This window comes from Indicator indicator, chromosome Z (assembly GCF_027791375.1).
Source record: "Indicator indicator isolate 239-I01 chromosome Z, UM_Iind_1.1, whole genome shotgun sequence".
Lineage (NCBI taxonomy): Eukaryota > Metazoa > Chordata > Aves > Piciformes > Indicatoridae > Indicator > Indicator indicator.
Genome location: NC_072053.1, coordinates 51,059,852 through 51,083,274, shown reverse-complemented (window position 1 = coordinate 51,083,274; position 23,423 = coordinate 51,059,852). Strand labels below are relative to the sequence as shown.

General features: G+C 40.5%; 1 protein-coding gene across 9 annotated transcripts in view; it reads right to left on the bottom strand.

The window, feature by feature from the left end:
- Positions 1 to 23,423, bottom strand: part of LOC128979218 (transducin-like enhancer protein 4) — a 99,929-nt gene that overhangs the window by 18,630 nt on the left and 57,876 nt on the right. The window lies entirely within an intron of this gene.

Genomic DNA, 23,423 nt, shown 5'->3' with positions numbered 1-23,423 from the left:
CCTGGGCAAGAGAAGGGGGCAGTCTAGTGCAGCCCACTAAGACCACACACCAAGTGACAAAAATGTAACCAAGTGCTCCCACACAGCTAATCTCCTGCATGGCTCTAGCTACAAGGCAAAAGTCATCTAAGAAAAAAAAAAAAAGAAAAAGGCAGTTCATTTACATACCCCTGTAAGTACTGATACATTACTTTCAGTAAACTGAGGGAAATGGTGTGAAAACCTGTGGGCTGCTCTATAAACACCCTGGAGTATTTTCATTGCAGTTGTGCTCCTGAGGTCACCCAAACCTACACTGCTACTACATCTTTATGTTGTTATCATTATAATTATCACAATTACTACATCCCAGGATCCATTCCAGCCTCATGGATTTTGTGCTTTTCGTTTCAGTTTTCCAACATCCCCACTTTGCTGGTTTTACCTAGGTATGCAGGTTTATCCTTCAGGCATATGCAATGTGTTGGGATGAGGCTGACAGAGTCAGGCTGTGCAGCCTGTGCAGAGCTCATCTCTTTTGAAATGGCTCACCAAAAGAGGGAAGGGTGGTAGCCCAGTATTGTTCCCACATGTTTGACTAGTCATGGAGAAGATTTTTTTCACCTCTCCTTTTTCCAATTTGTTTCTCTATTTACTCAAACAAACTCAACTTCCATTCAGACATACCATGATCAAATTTTATTTTGTCTCGCTTTCATTTTCAGATACAGCCTCAGTAACTGGTAGCGAAAAATGCTAACTAGCTAGGAAAGAGAGACAACAAAGCTAGTTTTATTATCACATGGCCCTGTCTGAGCTAACAAGATGGAGTTTAGTCATCAGGTATGTGATAATTATTTTAATACAAACTATGATTAAAATGCAAACTTTGAAGTTTTATATAAAAATTTCACCCACTAATTAATTGCATTAATTGCAAAATTAATGAAGCTATTTAGTTGATAAGGGTGTCATAAAAAATGTTAAAGTCTAGACATGAAGTGCTGCTGCAAGGACAACAGGACAGCCGTAAAGAAGTCCAGAATAAAGAGAATGTGTAGGCTCAGCAGGTGGTCATCAAAACACAAAAGTGTAGATGTGTATGCACATTATGTAAATGTAGATACAAGTTCTCTTAAAATATCCCTGTGACTGTTTATGCTGGTGATCAGCTTGCTCTGGTAGTACCATTGAGATATTTAATCTAAGCTAATTAAAAGCATCAAAGACTAGATATTAGGAAATGGGTGGTAAAAAGAACAACAAACCACTGTAGTTCGACATGTTAAATCCAGTCACATATTTCAACATACGCTTATCAATTTGCAGGAAAGGTAAGTAGACCACACAGCAGAAGTTGGAGTTACCTAGCAATTTTGACATATAATCCTGTCAGTATGTGCTGTCGTTTTTCTGGCCCCTCCTGGAGTACAGGTGCATGGTGATCAGAAGAGAAGTAGGTGTTTAAAGCAATGATGAGGGCAGCTGGCTAGCATTTCACAGATGGATTTTTGCAGTAAATCCTGGAAAATACAGCTTTTCCAGTAATCACTGGCTGAAGAACATAACACATGTAAGGCCTAATCACCACCGACACTGTGAGGGTCACGGGATGGAGAGAAGCAGCAATGCAGCTTAAGTACAAGCAGTGAAACAGTAGAGGACCACAGCTGTGAGGCAAAAAGGAAAGATGGGTTTTAGCTGAAGTATATCTTAGCACAGGCACATGAAGGTAGTGAAATCAGAGTGTGGCAAAAATAAGCACCCTTTGGTAAGCAAGACAGTTGGAACAAAGAACCTGATTTCATCAGGGGAAAAAAAGGAAAAGAAACAGACTGGCAGGAAAATGAGTTAAACACTTCTGATAGGTTTACAGAAACTTCAGTTCACAGATTGCATTTACCCTCAAGTCTGCTTTCATCTACACTGGTTAACTCATAAATATTTAATTTATTTGGTCATAACACAACTCAGGCATTGTCAAACATCCTCCCCTTTAACCCAGAGCAATTCACCTGATCCATTCCCCATTCACCTCATGCCTCACTCTCTTCCTCTTTGAACAGACCCCAAAGACCACATGCTTAAGCACACAGCAGAGCAGATAACTGGGAGGGAATGAAAACATTTGCAAGACAGAATTAAGCCACAAACTGCAATTGGTATAATGCAGTACAGTAGGTGAGTCACAGGGCACATGCAGGCTGCAAAGAAATTCCATCTCTAATAATCCCAGAAAAGATAAATACACCTAGATAGCAACAGCACAAACTGGACATGCTACCAGACAGGGAAAACCATGCTGCTGTCACTTTAGAAAATAAATGCCAAAATTCAGGACAAACCTGCATGTTGGTCATCTCAGCATACAAACCCCTAAGTGCTACTTAAACCAAAACCAGACACAGTGAAACAGAGGGGTCAAAGGCCAGAAGAACTGAGGATAAATCTTTGGAAACCCAAGGAACCCAGTGCCAAAGAAACATGGAACTACAGCTCTTTTTTCCTCAGGTATTTATTTGGGGTTCTAATTACTGATCTTTCAGGCTATTTTCTTCTGCAAAGATCTGAAATAGTTTGAGCAGTAATAGCAAAATAAAGACAGTGAAGAGAGTATTGGGAATTAACTAGGGAGAAAGAGCACTCAGTCACAGGATAAGAGAACAAAGCTCAACCAGCCAGAGCATTCAATGCAGCAGTTTAATTCTGGGCTTACCACCATGAAAGGAAGAAAGTAGGATAAACACCAGCCTGCATTATGGGCTTTGATTCACCAGCACGCCACAATGCAAGGAAAATCAGCATCATCCCGTGATCATTCTTCAAAAGCCAATGACAGATGCATGCAGAAAATTCTCAACATACATCTCCAAAATATTAACCCAACTTTTTCATAGTGACTGAACTTAAACAGAACACACAAAGCAATTCAATTATTTTTTAGAACAGTAAGAAAACACTAAAGAGGGAATGTTTTATGATAGCAATTGAAGGCCCACATCAATATACTTTACCCTTTATTAAAAAACATCTCCAAGAATCATGAAATTCCTCTGAAGAATAACCAATTTTTACTTAGAATCCTCTTTTCAGACTGAGCACCATAGTAAGCTGCTATCCATTCACTCTGCACAATGATTAAAGTGGACTTTATAGCACTGAACCAAGCTGAACATAAATGCTTTCTGGCAGCAGCTCAAGCCACAGGGGTTGTTAGAAGTCTTGTCAGTATCAGCAACAGAAGTGAAAAACCACACACACCTATGCCTCCCAGATTTTCCATATCAGAGTAGTAATGATCAAGCTTTAATCATTGCCTTCTCCAGCGACAGCTAAGCGGATTCAGTTTTTGTGTCCTAACCAATTTCTCCCAGGAATTATGTTCCCTATCTAATTCTTCATTTTGAACAGAAAGATATAACCTAGCACTAATTAGCTTTGTTCTGATGCTTTAAAAGCACAGAGATCATGTCTGATTACAGTCCCACAAAACACCATTTATCTGCTTTCAAAAAGGCAATGTGCCACAGTGGTCCACATCTTTAATTTTGGTTACATCTAACATAGGCTATATTCATGGCAAAAGGATCAGTTTCAAGTTTTTACACTTCTGTTCCCTTCCAATCTATACACATGTATGAACCTTTTAAGGAGAAACACTATTTCTCTTCATTCTGCCTATTTGTCTCTAAAGGATTTCATAGCTGTTTTGCTGCAGAGATGACCCAGAAGATAAGAAAGCAAAGCAAATTATAATGGAATACTTCATGGATCGAGCTGATGATCTCTTTCCACACTTGCTGACTTTTTCCCCTCCCTTCCCTGCAATTTTAATCCCTTTTGTTCCTGACTTGATCAGTAGAAAAGTGATGGGAAAAGAGATTACCGTGATACAAAAAGCACCCTTGAATTCAGCAGAAACATTCACTTTGCATCTCAGTTGCTTCAATCAGCAGAAACATGCCACATGCTTTTCACAGATCTTAACTAAGAGACTGGCAATTCACTTCTTTCTTCCCCTGTCAGATCTTGTGTGGCTTCTGAAGACTTGATATATTTTATGCTTTTCTAGTACCCTACATGATTTAGGAAGCCAGAGATGCTGCTAGGTGCCCAGAGAAAACAGAATTAATTATCCAACGAGTCTCCTAACTGGACAGGCAGATAAAACACTGCCAGGTGCTATTACTTGCAAATTCCAAGTCATGGTAATTCTGAAACAAAACATTCTCACAGCTTTCTATAAAACTATGTTCCAGAAAGAAATCTTTGAGCACTACTGTTTGCCCTTCTACCCAAATAACATCCAAGCCCATTATATCTGCATCACTTCATCTGCGCTCACTGACTTATCTTCCAAGATCCCTGTTCAGGAAATTATGCCATTTCCTATTCAGGAAAGCACTCAAGCAGATGCCAGATTTGAGGCACACACTTTGATCTCAGGAAAGTCACAAGACAGATAAAGAAACCAGAGAAATGTATGTATATGCTGAACTTTAGATGCCTATGGTGCATTACCCTGAATCTGGACCTCAGCTTGCTGGAAGAATAATCGTCTTCAGTCCCATTCTTCAACAGTAACAGATAGAGGAGAGGTGGGAATACAGATCCTGCAGTCAGCCTTAAAATGGTTACATCAGTATATAGTAGCACATTATATGTAAAACATCTGCTTTGAAGACTGAAAAATAAAACACAGTCCTTTCTACTAGATACATAGATGAGTTACAACTTCTGCGTATCCTAGAGCTTTGACGAGAGAAGTAGTAGTGGCTTCTACTTTTCTGGGTCTTTCATTATTTATATTGGACAGGTCACAATTTTTTAAACATTAAAAGCACATTCAAACACTAACTTCAAGATATCTGGAAATGTTTTGATGTCAGCCACAAGCAGCCAATACATTTTTAATTCAGGCTAGGTGAGAGGAAATGCAAAAGTCTCTCTCTTGTACTCACCCTACACTCTGCAAAGTAGCTATGTGTGATAACTAGTATAGACATATAACCTATTCAAATGAGTTATCTTAAGATAACTTGTGAAGACTATTCTCCCTCATTTAAGTACTTTATAATAAAATCCACCATTCCTTTCACTTTTGTTAAGGGAAGTCTACAGTAACCCCCTAAAACAGCATTCTGGCAAATGCTCCTGAATATATAATTCAGTGGGTTCAACTCTGCTGTTACAATCATTTTCAAGGAAGACAGGTATAATACATTATCATTATAGCTATACAATCCTGAGTTGAATTTTCCTTGGCTGAATTCCTAATACTTTAATGCTGAAATTGATCTGTTTTAAAAGCATCATGTGAAAGTTTTTTTAAATACCATACCTCCTCAAGCTCTTTATTTTAAATGGTTTAGAATTGAACTGGTGCAAACAGGACAGGGTGAGGGGGGAAGGGGGCAGGGGAGGGGCAGAATTCTTATGTTCTTTAATCCAGCATTAGGTACATTTTAAAGAACAACAGGCACGTTTCCAAAAAAACTATTGCAGTGTACAAACTACCCAGTAGGGATGGAGATAACAATACCTACAGTGTGGGTTTAAATCTAAGAAGCTGACATTTCATCAAGGTTGTCTAGGAAACCATTTTTTAAATTTATTTATGAAACAAAATGAAAGATGTTTATTTCCATTTGGGATGGCTCTAGAGAAGCTGGCAAATAACAAGTTTATTAAAAAGACAGGTTCAAGGTACTTTTCTTGTTGACCGTAAATAACCTCCCTGTGAGCCAATTAAGAGCACGAAGGTCAAAGTAGCACTATAAAACCACAAGAGTTAAGGGAATGCCTCCCCAAGCCTCCTCAATATGGAAAATGTCCTCTAGCCACCATTTACTTGGACAGTGCAACAGCAAAGAGAAGCATTTCTAGACTTGGAGTACGTTATAAGCCAATAGCCACATTTTAATGGACCCTTAACCATGCAGCATGACTTTAAGGGCAGTTGGGAGTTATTTTAGTGGTAATCACTGATTGGGATAAGACTGAAGCAGTGAAAAGGTCACGAAATGGCTCGGAAGGATGCGTGGGATAACTTGTAAAATGTGTTCCTCAGCTGGGAGGGACTATAGCATTTTGTCAGTATATTTCCCCTCTTTAGTAGCTGCCAAGACAATGACACTGCAAGGCAGAAGTCAGAGAGCTAGCAAAGTGTTTACAAATGCAAGACTTGACTACTCTGACAATACCTGCATACACCATCTTCAAATTTGTCATTAATGTGGGGCACGCTTTATCTGATGAGTGAGTGGGGCAACTACATTGAGTACACAAGGCACTGTGAACCACTCTCTAGTCAGAATTTGAGAGGCTGAGTTTTAAGTCACACCACAGTTTCATAACCAACATCTGTGCTGCTTGAACAGCAGCAGAGTCAGTGTCCTTGCAATGCCACCTTGCTTACTCTCAGTAATGAGCTTCATCCTGCCCTGAGACAGAGAAAATCATGGAATTTAAACCAGGTCTTCATTACCATGATGACAACAGGTTCTGAATCTGCCCAGTTCATCACCCTCCATTTCACTGTTCTTCCTTTGTATTAGAGTGTGAGAGGTAAAGGAAAGGCTTCAAGCATTTGATGTGACTAGTAAGACCAACAGACTGTTCATTGTATACAGACTTTAGTTCTGACAGTAAACATAATTTCACATTTAAACACACCTAGAGCACCAGATGGAGCCGTTACAGTGAGACAGTGTAACAAGCTCTTTCACAGCAGGCACATTTGTATCCAAAGCTCCAGCCCACAGATAGAAATCCTTCTTCCCAGACTGCACGCTCTCCCCACAGGGCACTTTAACTACTGACAAAAATCACATTCCCGTATCCACCTCTGGGGCTGCTCCCTCTGCAGCAGCATTGTGGAAGCCTGGAATAGTCCTTCAGCTGTGCAGCAGCCCACACTGGGCACCTTGCTAGCTGGCAGCACAGCACTGTGCCAACAACCCTGATACATGGATGAACAATCTGGCCACTCACAGAGAAAGTGGCAGAGCTGTGCTAATATGGCCCTGGGCCACAGGTAACATGATAGAGAACAATTCAGGCACAGTGCTAGGCTGTCCAAGTCACACTGCTGGTGGGTGGTATGCTACCAAGATGGGTTAGCATTAGCCTCAGATTTTCAGTGGTGTGCTTGGCGGCATGGCATACATACACCACACAATGGCTGGTTAACCGAGGCAGGGGGAGGATGGGTACATATCGCATGTGTGCTCCACTTGCTGTGATCCTCCCAACAATACGGTGAGCCTCCTGATTCCGCTACACCTACAACTCTGCACGATACTTAAGGATCCGTACCACACACAAGGGTAATGTAAGCAGACACCAAAGAAGGATAAAGCTTTTCTTCTGAAAAAAAAACAAAAAAATCCCCCAAAAACCCCCAAAAAACCAACCACACACAGAGATCAGAAGGTCAATGGAAACCAGAATTAGGCCAAAAGAATCAAGGTGGCAAACTAGGCCACACAAGCTACCCATCAGAAAGAGGCACACATGCATTCGCCATGAATGGGTCTCAAATCCATTAAGAGATTTTAAAAGAGAGAATCACGTGAAATAGGATGAAAAGGTAACACTGGTGCCTAAGTAAAAACACTAAAACTGGGAAGGATAGAAAACTACTTTTAAATTTGGGAAATCTAGGTTCAGGAAGTCTGCTCTTTCATCTGATCATGTTAAGTTAGTTAGGGCTCTTCATGCCTCAGTTCATTATCCATAAAATAAGGATAATTTCAGAAGCCTAAAGAGTACATCTTTCCCTTACAGGGTTGTGAGGATTAATGTATCGAAGATTTGGAGGTACTCCAATATCAGAGGGAATGGATCCATTAAACATGCAAAACTAGAATGGAAAAACAAGAAAAGGACAGGAATCACTTTCCATTTTATCAGCAAAACCATAGCCAGACAACTAAAGCAATCCAACTACTATAACAGAGTGCCTAGACCAAACTCCAGAAAGAAGTATGTCTAGAAATAATTTTAGCCCATTCTTAGACTGCCTAAATCTGCAACACATAGAAAATGTAAAAGAGGAAGCACTTCTGCCTCATTGTTGGAAGCACTAAACAGTGAAAAAGTGCACACACACACACACACACAAATTATTTATAAAATAAACACATAGTGACTGAGGCAGGTGCAGGGGCTGCCTGGAGATCCAGTAGTCTGTGCTGCCATGTCACTGAGTGGGTCTGGGGGCTTATTTTTCCACTGATCACCTTGTAAAAAATGCTTAAGTGCTTGTGCAATTGATAACAGAACAAGGTTGTGACCACAGTTCCACCCTTCATGTTCTACACAATAGTAGATACAAGGTATAAAATATTGCCCTGGTTTCATATCTACAGTAAGGACAAGAATTTTGAGGCCAAACAGCAGGTGCAGACCAACAGATTTGCTCTGCTCCCCCTGAAGGGACACCTTTTGGGTGAGAGGCACAATACTGGATATGCCCTAATTATTCCTTGGTAGATTTTATGTTTGTAATTAACATCGTATTTTAGAGCTATATAGCTTTTCTGCAGCTTACTCTAGTGTATTCTTAAAGAATCTGTGTATGTTTGATGAAAATAAATCATACTGTTTGTGCATCCAATGGCTTCTTTTGAATGTGGCAGGAGCAGGCAGGCTGTTCCTGCATCTGGTGTCAGGCCTATAGCCACACCAATAACTGGCATATCTATTAACAGATAAATCCAGCTGCCCCTAGCCTCTCTAATCTCTGAGGACTGGCCAGAACCCAAGGGGATTTATCTCATACCAAATGTATCCTTCACTAAATGCAAAAATCATATTAAAGCTGTCATTAGCTAAACTCACGAGAACCTAAAGCCATGACATCTGAGATGTAACTTAATACCCCGAAGACAATTTCAGGAAGAAAACACTGCTGGTGCTTCTTTGTTGCTTTTTTTTTTCCCTTGTTAATTACTCATTAGTAACAAAAATTAACCAGGAAATGTGCTACTGCAACCTTGCTTTTGAAATGTTTTTTCTCAAATTTACTTTATGTATAAGAAAGGTGAACAAAGTCAAACTTCCAGCTGTCTAACAAACTCAAATTTGTATTTTGGAATACATCTAAAAGATGGTCAGATGTCAGATAAAATTCCTTGATTTCAAAAATGCAGAGCCAGTCTTCTCATTGTCACTCCTTTTACTATAACCCACCAAGTACACAGTCTATTTTGCTTTGTGCTGTGGAGTGTTTTCATTTACAACACAGCATAAATAAGAAAAACAAACACACAGTATGTTTATCTGATTAAAAGCCAATGTAAATTATATGCAATATAGATGCAGCCCACTGGTTCATGGCAAGTTGCCAGTAAAGACCTTCTGTGCTGAAGCTCATGCACCACCAATTTAAGGCATCACATCTCTGTCGTACTTCTACTTTGGTCTCATTATCTTACACTTTCCTGTGCTACATTATTGAACGCTCTTTCCTGTCTCCACTCTTACTTGGCCAGTTTAACACTTCATTTTCTCACTCTCTGGCTCTCAGACTCTGGGAAAAAATGTTGCACTATGGAGCATAATCACTTTACAATTTGGATGAGTTCAAGCCTATCTCAGGCTATTAGTACACCACTCATCTCTCTCCTTCTTGCTCCTATAATAACTCAAAAGTGTTGTTCAATGCAAATTCTTTCCAGAAGTACTTTCCTATTTCCAGGTCTTGGCTTCCTGAAACTCTGCCTTCTGATGGCAAAACACATCTTGGGGCCCTTCTTACAAATCCGCATGCAAAGCAAATTAGCCTAAAGAGTTAAATCTGTGTGACGGAGAACAGGGGAAAACACATTTCACATGAATCAGAAAACTGCCCAAGCTTGGTCAAAAAGAGTCCAGGCAATACCATGGAACATTCACAAGTCATTTTTTTCTGAATTCTCACATAAGTTAGATGATCCAAAAGTGGATTTGCCAAATGATGTACAGACATTGTCCTGACTGGGTTTTAAGTCCCTGCTTTTCAAAGATTTCTTATTTTAACTGCAGGGTTGGAATTTGCAAAAAGAATTTCTTTAGCTCCCCGTAAAATTGTTCAGAGTATTCCCCAAAGAGAAACACAAAATAAATTGGGGGATTCATCATGTGCAAGATGGTATCATAGAATCACAGAATGAAGGGACCTTGAAAGATCATCCAGTCCAATTCTCCTTGCCAGAGCAGGATCACCTCTACCAAATCACCCAGGAATGTATCCAGATGGGTCTTGAATATCTCCAGAGAGAGAGACTCCACAACTCCCCTGGGCAGCCTGTTCCAGCGTTCCATCACCTGCACAGTGAATAAAATTTTCCTCATGTTTCCATGGAACTTCCTATGCCTCAGCTTCCACCCATTGCCCCTTGTCCTGTCATTGAGCATCACCAAGAAGAGCCTGGCTCCATCCTCTCGGCACTCACCCTTTACGTATTTATAAACATGTACGAGGTCACGCTCCCTGTCTCCTTTTCTCCAAGCTAAAGACTCAGCTCTCCTTGTAAGCAAGATGTTCCACTGCCTTCATCATTTTTTGTGGCTCTGCGCTGGACTCTTTCAAGCAGCTCCCTGTCCTTGAACTGAGGGATCCAGAACTGGGTATTTATAGTAACACCACTCCCACAACAAGTTTGCTGAAAATAGCTTGCTATTTCTCCACTTTCTTTTACTATTCCTAGGATAGTAACAAATTCAGGCCCCGATCCAATAGTATTTAACATCTGGCCAAAATGTTTCTTACTGATATCCTTAGGGCTGTGGTTTGGCACAAGTAACCCACTGCATGTTTCACAGCAATGAAATCATAGTAATGGCAGCAGTAAAAGGCAATTTCCTCCTCATCTCTTATTGTTCTTCCCTTCTTTTCTGATTGTGAAGGACCAGGAACAATGTAACAGTTGTAACAATGGGGCTAAGGAAAATATGGATGATTGCTCAAAGCGGGTCCATAAACACCACAATACTTTGCTAATATGGTAGTTGGTTTTGGGACAACTTGAAGCTGCATGAAAGCAGGTGACAAACAATACATCCATATGACATCTTTGGTGCTCTCAAACCCAGTGAGTACTTCAGGTACCAACAGGCACACAAACTGCAGTAGAGGCAAGGAATACCTTTATGTGTCTATAGAGAGCAGCACAATACCACGTCTTTTTTCATCAGTGGTAGCTTTGCACCTGTGAACTCTATTTGCCACTTTCCCACTGACCATTCTGAGACTGATTGCTACAAGAACACTATAGTTGGAATAACAAATATGAAGCATCTCTCCTGTCAAGTGGTAAGACCTTCCTGATATACTACATGACTGTATTTTGGAATACATTAAATGCATTAAGGGTCTAAGCAAACAACACTCAGTCACAAAATTCCAGAGCCACAGATGGCTAGAACAAACCTGCAGTTCTTCCAGGGCCAAAACTGCAGAGATATCCCAACATGACTCTAGTCTTCTGCCTCTCTTCTATGCCATCCCTCAAGACAGACTTGAAAAGGAAGGAAAAATGTCTAAGAAGAAGCAGTGACTAAACCGTGAGTCAGAGGTAAAAGGGTTAGTCTCTGGGAGACTAACCAAAGGATAAGAATCTTAGACATGTATTTTCAAATGCTTTTTATTAAAGCTTTATTTAAATGCTTTCTTTCTGCTCCTTCTCTTCCTGAAAGACTAAATGCAAAATGAAATAATCTTACAGAAGGACAGCCACTTCTCCCTCTGTGCTCAATCATTCTAGTCACACTATGTTGTTCAGTAACCTGCATTGATGATTTCTCATAAATAAAATGCCAACATTATCATCCACAGCTACATTGTTGATATGTTTTTGCTATTTCACTAAAAATACCATTAATTTTCTGGCTTCACAACAGCTGAGCTACTCCCCATCTGAATATACAAAAGAGTACTTTATTTAAACCAAATTAAAAGCGTTCCAGTAAATGACTTCAATTTTGCTGGCTATACTACTTAGTGTATACTGTTCTACTTAATCCTCTGTCTTCTCAACTCTATCCCTTCTACCGCACCCTCCTTTTTGTCTCTGTTTCTCTTTCTTTTATCCTTCTGAATTCAGTCCCTCCTTCCATGTTCCTTCCTTCTGAATTCTTTCCTTCCTTTCCTTTTTCTTTCCTTCCCTTTATAGACTTAATCCTTTCTTGCCTGGAGCTGGATTTGCTCTGCAAAATATCCGCAATCAGAAAGAGCTTCATAAACGTGGTGCCAAGGAGTCTGGAAAATGGTGAAACTGTGTCCATTCTGTTTTCATTCACCTGTGCCTACCACAATTTACTTAGCAGTAAGGAAACAAGGGGTGAGGGGATGGGGAAGCACACAAATGCCAAACACACCTTCCATTTCTGATCCAGGTAAGTGTAGATATTTCCCATTTAAGTGGGAATGAAAATTACCATTAATGCCAAGCCTTCCTGGCTTCTCACCACTTTATTTGTTCCCATTTGTATCTAATGGTTTTGTCAACAGTTCAACAAAAGTCAAAGCAAACAACCCACTACAAACACTGGGGTAACAGCAACATGAATCCTTCACAATTATCCAGCCCAGCAGCCCAGTGTCTGTCCAGGTTGCTTTCACTTACAAGAGTGTCAACAACAGGCAGAAACCCAATAACTAAGTGGGTTAATACTACCACTGTAAACCCTTTGGAGAAGGAAATGTTGTTCTCCTGCTTAACTGCTTCAGCAAACAGGCAGAATAATTCAGATAGATAAGTCCTTGCCTAATCATTTGCTTTGTGAATTATTCAAGGCTTTCCCCCTGAACTGCTAAACGATGGCTCTTCAATAGGTTCCCAGGAAGTACCAGATGTTCAACAGGGGAAAAGGAAACATTAGGCAAATTCTGACAGTAATGCTAATCAATGGTCTTGGAAAGCGTAATGTTCAGAGGATTAACACCTTCCTACACCTTGCTTCCAGTGTAACTGAATAGAAAACAGCTTTTAACATACAAATGGTAGGTACACATAGGTCTGCTACCTGACTGATCTATATATAGCATAATTGAGGCTGCTGCCTACAATTTTTCTTCCTCTTTCTTCATGCAGGTTGTAAAAGAGTTACCTCTTCAGCTCCCCCCATGCTCATTTGATCTCTTCTAATCACATATCCTAACCTTTTTTTTCTCTGCAGCCACAAGGTGAACATTTAAGTGCAATTCTCCAGAGATTTCACAAAGGTTCACGTTTACATTTTCAAAAAGTAAGGCAAACTAGTCATACAGCACAGAACCAAGTGCTAAGCATTACATTCTTCACTTCAGTTGCCTCTGTAGTGTGAGAAATAGCCCACCTTCAGATGTCTGCTTCCTCCTTTCTGTTGTGTCTTGTCACAACCATGTCATTGCATTAACATGTTCTTTTCAAACTTTAAGTAAACTTCAAGAAAATGAGCAGATTAGATAACAAGTGGTGCTTGTTTGGATTTAATCTTATGAATGGCAAGAACAACCCTGGATATAAACAAATGTTTTTCCTACAACTAGTTTCCATATTCTTGGCAGTGCAGGGCTAGACAGATACATACCTTGAACCAGAACACACTTAGAAATATTTTTTTGTTTTGACATCTACAGTAGAAGTTGTAGATGTCTGTAGATGTTGTGAATAACCAGGATCCAGAGAGAATCCCTGGCAGTTTGAAGACAAGATTAAATAGCATCAGAAATCCTGTCTGCATGTCAAGCCCAAACTTTTTTTTTTTTTTTTTTTTTGTAATTAGAATCTGTGACATATGTTTTTTACAACAATGTCTGGAGTTGTGTGCTGTCAACATAAAGAGTCATCTTCAATCAAATGTGGTTTTCTTTCTCTTTCTGCCCAAAACAGTTACGAAACACTTGTCTACTAAGCAGCTGCAGCTCTGTCACTTTGTGATCACTGCAGCTGTTAGTACCCATTTGGGTACTACTCCACTCTATGGGAAACTTCAGTTAAATTTACTATTGCAACTTGAGTTATTCCTATTTGCAATGTGAAGTTTGTTTATCAGTAGTAGAAGGCATGTTACAGTCATTAGCAGTATTTGAGAAATGGTTTAGGGTCCGTGGAGACCAAAGGCACACCAGAGAAGTATTATAGGACAGAAAAAAACTGACATCAAAAAGACTGCAACTTCCACAGATTAACTGGAAAACAAACAGATACTCTAAAAAGAACAGTGAAGACTATCAACACCACACAAAAATGTGTCCTTTTCCTTATCCCCTGGAACAGGAAGAAGAGTTGAAGAGTGGCACCTCCCGCCTTTACCATGGCTAAGGTTACCAGAAAACCTTTATGAAGCACCTCCTGAGTCCTGCAGAAGGTCTCCTAAATATTTAGTTGCTTTCAAATACCTACAGTTTGATATAAAGCTTTTAAGCTATCTAAATGGTGAACCAGAGTGATTTCAATAGAGGCAGCAAACTGAACATGGACAGTCTGCCTTCATGCAGAATGAAGGGTGCCTTTGCTACCCCAGTGCCAACTATGCATCCTGACACAACAGATGGAAAGATACTGTGCTTCAAGGGAATGGCTAAAAAAACAAACCAAACCAAAACACCAAAGCTCATTACAAAATAGTATTTGCAGGTCATTGCAGAAACTCTTAAAGCATAGTAGGAAAAACAAAATATTAATTTCTTTGAGGACAACAATAAATTGCAGTTTGATATTTTTAAAATAAATAGACAGGACAGGTATGGTTTCAGCAAATGCATCAGGGAGAGACAACCCATAAACATACAGCTATAATTACTGCAAGCCAAGTACAACAATTTCCTAATGCCTGGTGTTATCACAAGGCAAAGCTTCACGTTATTTAGGTCAGCACTGGTTTTTCAACTTAGTGCAAGCAATGATTTCTATATAGTCAGGCCACTTTATTATTAAAATAAAATGAGTGAAGGACTTAGCTCTGTTGCTGTAGCTGTCGAGTTTTGTGTTACGTGTATTCTGTGCCAAAGTCATGCAACACACCCCTGCAAACGATCCTTCTGGGAGTAGCTGCTCTCAGGAGTCACCCCTCCTTTCCCTTTTTCCACACACCTACACTGTTACCTCTGCAGTGTACACCAGTCTGACAAAGCAAGACACCACCAGCAAAGTCAGTGTTATTTTATTTACTTTGACTTAGCAAGATTAATATAAGAAAATACTGTACGCTCTCTTTCAAAAAATATAGTGACATGAAATATAACAGAGAATACGCACTGTATGAAGAAAATATGGTAGACCACTCACCCTGTTGAATGAAAAAAGTAACAAACCGCTTTGACATTTTTCCCTTCTCCCTCACCTCTGCTCTACTTACTCATAACTACACATTAAGGAAACTCCCACAGCTGCGTTTGCTACCTTTTGAGATGCAGAAAAACAGAGGTACAGCTGTGCCTGCTAATACTTGTATGCAAATAAGTACCATCTGACTGGCTGCAATGCCTCACTTAAAAGCACCCCAGTATTGTTTGATAAGCTTGCAGCTCAGAAAGAAGTAATGTAGAGCAATCTGCCATCTTCTTAGTGCAATTAGCAGATTAAAGCGGCCTTTCACTTCCAATACTTAATTGAAATACTGATTGCATCCAGCATGCACTGATAATATGACATACACAGTGTTCCCCCTACAGTCTTCCTAGAGACTTGGTAGAGAGCAACAGGGCAAGCCCTGTGCTTGCAGCCAGCATCTGCCACAGCGCGCAGACCCGAACACTCTGCAGGGGCCAAGGGGAACCTGCTACATGCACCTGTACAGGAACAGTTGGGATGCTGCTGATCCTCAGGCTGCCACTCAGCAACTGCCTGGGGAGGCTGCTGAAACCATTGACCCTCATGTTTGGCATCCCTCAAATGCAGTTGTGGCTGGGCCTCCTGCTGGGTTGGCTACCATATAGTTCATTTTTGTTACTTGTCTCCACTTTGCAGTTTGTGTTAGACCACCTCCTCCTCAACTTCAGTTTCCACTACAGTCTGGTGAGAGAGAACCACAGGAGCAGTGAAGTCCACTAAACCGTGGTGTGGACACCAGCACTTCTTTTAATTTTCCCTTCACATTACTTTTTTCACAGCAGATTGACAAGCCCAATATTTTGGAGAATATTTTCTTAACTTGTTCCCCCATGTAGCCAAAAGCAAGCTTGCAGCACCCCAGCACAAGCATTGTCAGGCCCCCTCTACCACAGAAAGGGCTGCTGGCATGTTCAGCCCCTCTTCCACACACCAGGGGCATCCCTGTGGGACCGCCCAGCTTAGACGCCATCAATGCTAGCCAGCACAGCCCCACCAGTGCCAAGGAAAGAACAAACTAAAAAAGATTAATTTGCAGATGTTCATGCATCTCACACACAGGGTGCCCTGTGGTCTGTTGCCAGGGCAACGGGAGACCACCAGTGCGTGCTTTATTTGCTTTATGAAGTGTGTCTTGGGGACTATAGTCCGAGAAATGCTGCATGATAATCGTCAGGCTTTTCAGAAGCCTTGTTTTGTGTTTATCCACATTTAACCCTCTGCGTGTTATTAAGAGCATCACTGTGCATGTTCAGCACATTGAGGAAAGTGAAGACAGGGAGGGGGGCACACACACACACAATCTCCACTTCCAGCCTAGAGATCCTGGGAAATGCACCCTCAGTGCTTGCTCCTGAGCATCCAGCACTGAAGTTTTCACCCACAATCTGCAAGTAACATGTTCACCAGGCCATGGAAGTGCAGGGCTCTACACAGCATAGTCTGGGGATAAAAGTGACACTAGAAGGTGCAAAGGTATCATAAGTGTCACAGACTGCTTAAGGCAGGCCACACATTGTCTCAGTAACTTCAAGCGAATTATTAAAAAAAAATAAATACCAACTAGGTCCTAGAAACATAGAAACATTATGAGATAAACCACACTCTCATTCTGAATCCCAGCATCTGATGCCAGCAATGCAGCCGTGCAAACCACCAACAAGCCCCTCCAAAGCAGCAATCCCTGTAAAAAAAGAAAATCCCATGTCCAGACAGCACTCAGTCTCACAGTGCCAAGGGCTATAACATCATCTATAAATTCACACAAACAAGACAGATTCAGCTGCTCTGCTTTCCCCATCAGAAGCTACCCACTTCCTCCCCTTCTCCCTATCCTTTTCCTTTCCTTCCTCTACGCTGGCATTAGGCATCTCCTTCAGCTGTCCTCTCACTAATTGAGGCAGGGCTGGAGATGGAGGGATGTGGGTTAAAATCACAAATGCCACAATGCCCCAAGCAGCAGCAGCCACCACCAACATCAAGTGCTAATCCAGCAGGAGAGAAAAAAAAGCAAGGGTGGCAGAGGGGATCAATAGCAGAAACGGCTTGCATTCAGACTCGTGGGAGAAAGAGCACATAGAGACAATAATTTCCTGGGAAAAGCTAAAGCCTAATGAGAATTTACTCTGCCTCTTTTAATTCAGACAACCAACCCTTTTGTGGCAGGGGCTTCCTGAGTGACAGGAACCCAGGGCCCCTTAATAGGATTTCCATATTATTTCCAACACCTGCCTAGAAGTTATTTGTTTACATTGAAGGAGGTGAGATTCACAAATCAGACATCTGCTTCTGGTTCAGGCATATCTTAGGAAATCATCTAGAAAGAAGCTTTGTTGCTATGGAGACATTTTTATTTTCTTCCTTTAGTTGGCTGAAAAACATTAGCATTTCCAATTTTTTGTTCTTTGAAAGGCCAAATGCCACTCAAGAAAAGACAGAACTTCTCAAATTGCTATGCAGAATAGGCTAATCGAGCTTTAGATATTTAATTAATTATTCGACTCAATTAGAGCTGTACTGGAGAGAAGTGGGAGAGAGAATAACTTTCCTGCAAGTTCCCCTCTATGGCTGATTCCTGCTGGCTGGCCTAATTGCTTTTTTCCTCAAAGCACAGCTAAAACTTTGTAATTCACAACACACTCAACAATCTTGCATAATAACTTGGGAAGCAGTCAGACTACTCATTTCCTTATTTGGATCTAAAGGATTTAAAGACAACTCAAACCCAAAATGCTAACAACTAAAAAAAGTGTAACAGTGCCAACAGAATCTATAAGGCATAACAGCTATCTAGTTTGTGTCTCACATTCACAAAAACATGGTTAAGTATTGTTTATTTTCTCTCATGACTTTGACTAACACCTGTTTAATCTAACCTGCATCATGTTCTTCATTCCAGACACATTCAACTGGTGTAAGCCATGAATGCCAGCACCCAAAGTAGCCACACACTTAAAATGAGAACTTCAAAAGAGATAATAAACAAATTCCCTTTCTCCCTTCTTTTCCCCCAGCTATTACATTGTCAAAGCCTTTGCACTGCAGAAGACCTTTCCACCCACCTCATTCCTGCAAACTTCCTCTTTCTACTCTATGACATGAAGTCATACTCCTGTGTTATCCACATCACTGTCTGTTGTCATGGAAATAATTATACATGAGTGCTCAGGTTAGAAATTACAACTCATGTAGAAAGCACCTAGAAGGAGAAAACTGGAGTTACCTTAAATCACTATGCAGCAAAGTAAAAGTTTGTCACTGAGAAGCACTGCAAGAGTTTGTTCAAACATGGGCACACTACTAAGGGAGAAGCAACCTGTGGCAAGGTAAGAGGCCAGTGTACAGTTAATACACAGAAGTGGGAAAAAAGATATTTGGTAAAGTAGGTGAAACCACCACAAGTAGCAGAAGCAGCTAATCCTTTTATACTAAAGTATATGCTGTTACTTTCATACAAATACTCCAAAATTCCCAGATGACCTCATTAAGAAGGCAAATGATGTGACACTGAATGAAATTAATTTAAAACTCAGGATGGGGGGTTTGAAGAAAAAAAACAGCACCAGGGAGATACAAACATGAGGTTCAGTTTCTTGTTCTAAAAATCTGCTAAAAACCACAGGGTTTGAATGACATGATACAAATCTAGCCATGAAAAGGATATTACGAAAAAAAATGCATTGCCAAAAATATTATCTCTGTAAGATATACTGAGACAACAAACAGGACCCTGCTAATTAATATTTGTTCTGCTTCAGCAGACAGTTACTGGACAAGACTGCAACAAACAAGCATGTCTCCCCCAATCACATCATTAATCCACTCACGTTCACCACCTGAGGACCAACTATGCCCCACAGATATTTATTCATCTGTTCCACAAACAAACAATTACAACACATTTTCTAGAATTAGGGCACCTGTTACATTCAGCACAGCTTACACACCCTGAGGCACATATCAATTAATACTGAAAAAAATTACTGTATCACAAGACAACAGAAGTTGCTCATTATATTTTGATAACACTGCTCCCAAGCACCCACAAAATCGAAAATACAACTCTTGTGGAGCAAAGTTTAGTTCAAATATGCTCAGCTTAAAACCACCACTTCATCACTACAGAAGGAAAAATATATGCAATGCCTTGTTTCCAAATAGAGAGAGTTAGGAGCAGAATCCATGACATGAATATGTAACATTTGGATTTTAACCAGCCTGGAAGTGCTTGTCAGCTGACTGGTATTAAAGTGGCAAAATAACAAACCAATCAAGAAATAAATTCTGCAAATTTCTTTAGGCATGCAACAGATAACCAGATTTTTTTAGCTTGTTAAATACATACTGGATGCAAAGACATTTAAGTGGGACACACTGCTGGAAAAAGTATAATTAAAAAAAAAAACTAACAAGACAAAGTCCACAGTAGTACTTCATGGTAGTTAACGTTGTGTTCCTCAGCAAAAGAACAAGTTCTATCAATGTAATCACATTTGGTAATATCCTAAGGTCTTATATGTTGGGCATTTTGATTGTAAACTATCTTGTTCTTTCCAGAAAACCATGACACACATACAGCTTTTTCTTTTTTAAAAAGTATCACATTATAGCTGCAGGAGTAAGCAGATTACTCTTAGTCACATGGTAAATGAATAGAGGTCTAAACAATTAATAGCGGCTAACAGCTTGAGAAGCTAAACTGAGAAGCACTGGAGTACCTATCACCAAAAATGTAAACGGTACATGGAAATCTCACTAGTTCAATTTCCCTGTATATGACACATGTAATTACTAACATTCACACAGCTTAAGGCAAAAGTAATTTTACTGCTAAACCCACTTCAATCTGCCCTGACAAACTTTGCCTAGTTCACTAGCCTGCTGAACAGACATTCACCCCTAACCTGCATCTGACATATTAGTTCAGATCCTTTCATTTAAAACAACTTTTTCATCTCTGGAGGAATCTCAGACACACTATTTTATTCCTGCCATAAAACCGTAGCTGTTCATTATTGGCAGTTGTTGCTGTTGAAACAGTAACCTGCAGCATCCAAATGAACAAAGACTCCACCACATTAGCAAATCCTACTGTGGGTGTAGTATCTGCTCCAAGCAATTCAGGTGAAAACTAAAACAGAACAGAAAAAACAAAACAAAGCAAAACAAAACAAAACCCCCCCACCCAACAGAAAACATAAGCAAAAGAAAGACAACAGATGTGGAAAAAGGTTACACAACTTCAATCCTGAACAAGGTGGTGAGTCAGAAGATGCAAATTCCTGAGTAACCTACTCAAGGACATCCTGGTTACCTCTGTGTAGGCCCACAAGCCACACAGCATCTAGGGGAGGGGTCCTTCATTGCAGCTGCTGCACCAAGAGCTACAGGAAGAAACTGCTAGAGTCAGACTATTTTCTGCCAGGTGATGATTTTACTCACAAAATGCTTCCTTGGCGCCTTCACAAGGGTATGTTTTACAGAAGGGAATTTGTTAGAGACCAGAGAAATTTTTGCCACATTTGTCCCAGACACAGTATTAAGCCTGGGAAGAACATGTCTTTTGCATCCACAGTTCTTGCAGGAGGTGCAATTAGCACACAAGAATCCACCGCAGAATAATCCTGGGGATTTCATTTGGGTTTTTTGCTTATTTGTGGGGTTTCACCTTTTTTTTGTTTGTTTGTGGGGTTTTTGTTTGGTTTTGTTGTTGTTATTGTTTTAGTGGTTTTTTTTAAAAGAGAAGTTTTACTGCTTTGAAAAGCAGACACATCAAGTCCTCTGTGAAAAGCTGCTCAGTTAACTGCAGAGCTGTTTGTCTTTCTGTCTAAACACATTATACTCTCTCAAAGCCCCTAAACCAGGGCTGTACTTTAGAGCACAGCCCTGGCGCTTGCCACCCTTCCCTTTGTCTGCACTGCAGCCTTGCCGCTGCACAAAGAGCGCTCTCATGACCCAGTTTACCACAACTAGAGTTTTCCCACACTTCAGACTTTGCAAAGGATTCGTAGGACTGAATCCAACATGATATGAAAGAGCTTCCAAAGCCACCCTTCTCCACAAAGCTTGCTGAGCTGATACTTATCAATTATTTAGGAATAGCCCCAGGACACTTCAGGCAAACCTCCTTCTTTGCAGAAATGGATACAGTACCTTCAGTATTTGAGTTGTACACTAAAGTGTAAATTTACACTTTATGAGCTCTTCTAAAATCTGCCCTGCTTAATAATCTGTATCAGCAAGAAAACACTTTAAAGTGTTTCTCACAATTAAACCAGGCACAACCTTGTATAAATCAAAATTTTGCTACCATATCAAAACATTACACTGGGGCTGTATAACATTGCCCATATCCTCATTACATGCTACACTAATTACTACCAGCAGACTCAAAATTTTCTGCACATTAGAGGCTTTTAGAGGAGCTATAAAAAATTTCAGGCACCATTAATTTAAATTTGTATTGAAATTTCCTTTTGACAGATGGCCAAAAATTACTTACTATTTAGAGTAGCAGAGATGCCTGTTTGCACATTAGAAGAGGAAAGGGAAAAATTTAAAGCAAGAAGGAAATTTATGTCACGTTCATTACCTGTTAAATGTGAAGGAGCATTATCCTGCATGAATAAATTATTTCATAAAAGCACACAGACTCCAGCTGCTGGCAACTAGAACGTTCTGGCTGACAAAAACAATCTCGAGTCAAACAGCAGACAATCATAAAAAACCTCTCTTAACCAGGAGCCACTTAAGGGAGGACAGATCGATCAAACAAGTGACTAACTGCTACTCTGGGCATCACTGAAAACATTTAAGGAAATTAGCAAACTATTTCACCCTGCAACGCTGGCAGTAAGCCCCATAATGCTGACACACAAGCCAACTCACAACCTGAACATCATGCAAGACAAACTCTACTTATGGTTTCAAAGAAAACTGTTACAAAGTAGCAATGCTCTCTTCTCCCTCTCAAAGCAGTATAACAGTGCCTTTGAATCACTCCCAGGCAAAATCAGCCTTTTGGTATAAACACTCCCTGAAACACCTATGCCAGCACAAACATCACAACATCCCACACACATTATAGAAACATGACTAATGTATTTTGTTTAAAAACAGTGATTGGCATATACTAGCAGTTCTCCTCAATCATTTTTTTGAGTGAAACGCTTGTAGTTCCAACTGTACAGGTATGCAAACTCACTAAAGAAACTAGATAGGCTTGTATTCCCTCTTTAGGTGAGAATTTAGGTATCTGTCTTGGTTCTTTGTATGCGAGAATACAGAAAATGGACTAATCTGTTCACAGGAAACGGGGCATTCCAGGGAAATCACCCTTAATCTGCATCCAGTCTTGTCACATAAAGCAATAATCTCAGTTTCTAGACCTCATCAAAGGAAGTTGAACTGGAATCTGATACATTGTTGTCCTCTGTTGGCAGACAGACAGCTTCAGTTCCTTCACTGCTCACAGTAAAAACTGACAGCTCCTGTCAACTCCTGGTTGTTATGCAGAGCCATATGGGTAACAGCAAAACTGACAACCATCAGCTCAGCTGCACTCATCTGGGACGTGCACAGTTGCCAGTGGCAGAAATGGTGCACTGGGGAAGCCTGTGGGCCATGTCCTCACCCAGTGCTGCCAGAGAAGCAAAGGGATAGCCCTCTGCACGGCAGCCTCAGCAGGATGGGTCTCTGGTGAGGCAAAGCCTGTGCCAGGCACCCTGCTCTTCCTGATGGCTTTCAGTGCACACCTGTAAGATATGCCTTACAAATTCCTAGTAATATTGTCTGATGCATCCGAGACACATCCTATGAACACCTCTTCTGCCATTTAGCCAACCCCAGGAATATATTACATCTTTGTTAAAAAGTACCACTGAAAACTTTAAAAATTGGATGTGAGGGTTCAATGAGGCACAAGCATAGGTTTTGTCCTTTGTAAGAGAACTGTATCTTTCACTTCACCTGACTCTCACCTGAAAAGGCTTAAATCCTCTGCTCCTGAAAATTGTGCAACCTACTCAGGCTCTACTCTGTAACTATACCCAGCTACCCAGAGCTGGGCAGGCAGCTACTACCCAGAGCTGCCAACAACTAGGCCTGCTGCCAGTAGGCAAACCACCAAGGAAAGTGAGGTGAGCA